This window comes from Myodes glareolus, chromosome 19 (genome assembly GCF_982192425.1).
Source record: "Myodes glareolus chromosome 19, mMyoGla1.1, whole genome shotgun sequence".
Classification (NCBI taxonomy): domain Eukaryota; kingdom Metazoa; phylum Chordata; class Mammalia; order Rodentia; family Cricetidae; genus Myodes; species Myodes glareolus.
Window position 1 is genome coordinate 49,491,145 of NC_142044.1, and position 1,586 is coordinate 49,492,730.

The window sequence follows — 1,586 nt, forward strand, 5'->3', positions numbered from 1 at the left end:
TTTTAAAAGCTGCCTAGTGCGTTCTCACAGGGGTTTGAAGTGGCTACATCATATGCAGGTGATGGGGCTCACACACGTGCGCAAGGGCTTACCTGAGTCATACGTGGATGATGTAACCACACATGTGTACAAAAGCTTAGTTGAGTCATAAGTGGATGATGTAATTCACATCACACATGGGTCATGTGGGACCCTTTAACATCCCCCCCAGGGGGGGCATTAGTCACTTCTGCCTGAAGGCTTGCCTGCACCTGCATGACCCCTAGAACCAGGAAGTATCAGCCTTATGTGGCTGAAATCATTACACCCTCCCCACCAGGGTTACAAGTGTGTTACAGAGCATACAGTTTAAAGATCCAGTCCATCAGGGCAGAGAAGCCATGACAGCAGAAACATGGGGCAGGTGGTCACACTGCCTCTGCAGTCAGGCTGCAGAGCGCAAGCCAGCGTTCAGTTCACATTCTCCTTTTTATTTAGTCTGGAACCCCAGTCTACGGCATGGGCGTGTCTTCCTTCAGGCTAGGTCTTCCTGGCTCACTGAAACCTTTCTGAAACTCCCTATGACACACACGGAGGTGTGTTTCCATGGTGATTTTAAATTCATGTGAGTTGACAATGAAGATGAACCATGACAGCTATCTAGCATGACAGCTTCACAGAACTGCCACAGCCACAATACTGACCAGGTGAAAATTGTCCTCAGCCAGGACAGGGGGTCCCAGTATCTGCTGTGCAGCAAGAGAATTGTAGATATACGGCAACATGAGGACTTCACACATGCTTAGAATAAATACCATAAAGAACCGTTCGGTGCCTGACGCGTTCAGTGTATTAATTAATTAAATCATTTCACAATATGCACATAATATCACATTGTGCTCCATAAATGTATGCAATTGTTACTTGGCAAAATTTCAAATGTCTCATACCAAAAACTGACAGGTAAATGAAATATGAGTATGTTAGTTGGATTTACACCATCATTCCACATTGTATATAAATATAATAGCACAATATATGCCATGCATTTATATATAATTATAATTTGTCAGCTAAAATATCATTAATTTAAAAATAAAATACACAAAATGGAATGAGAATCTATCAAAGCTGAGAATTACAGCAAAATAAGTTGCACAATATGTGAAAATAAAAGGATGTTCAAATTCACACTCTCACATTTTGATTCAATAACTGTTCATGTAGAACATCCACGAAGTAAAATATAAACCCCAGAGAAGTTAAAAGATACCAGTACAGAAGATTGTGAAAGAAGGATTTTGAGATTTGGGTAGTAGAATGAGGTTCTGTGAGCTTCAAAATTCAAGGGGAAAGAAAAAGGAGAGACTGCACCCAGAGAATGAGCAAGAACTTTGCAGAGTTTATGAATGTTAATGATTTGCACAAAGCTTGCCCAGCTTCAAGCGAGGCTGAATGACTGCAAGCCCATGTCCAGGTTCAGCATAGCAACAAAGACCAAGGGAAGATCTGAAAGGCACCAGAAACACACCAGAGACATTACCTGCAAAGGAGTTGTGAGTGACAAGCACTCATGTGGGCTACTGAAAGCCAGAGGTATGAGAAGA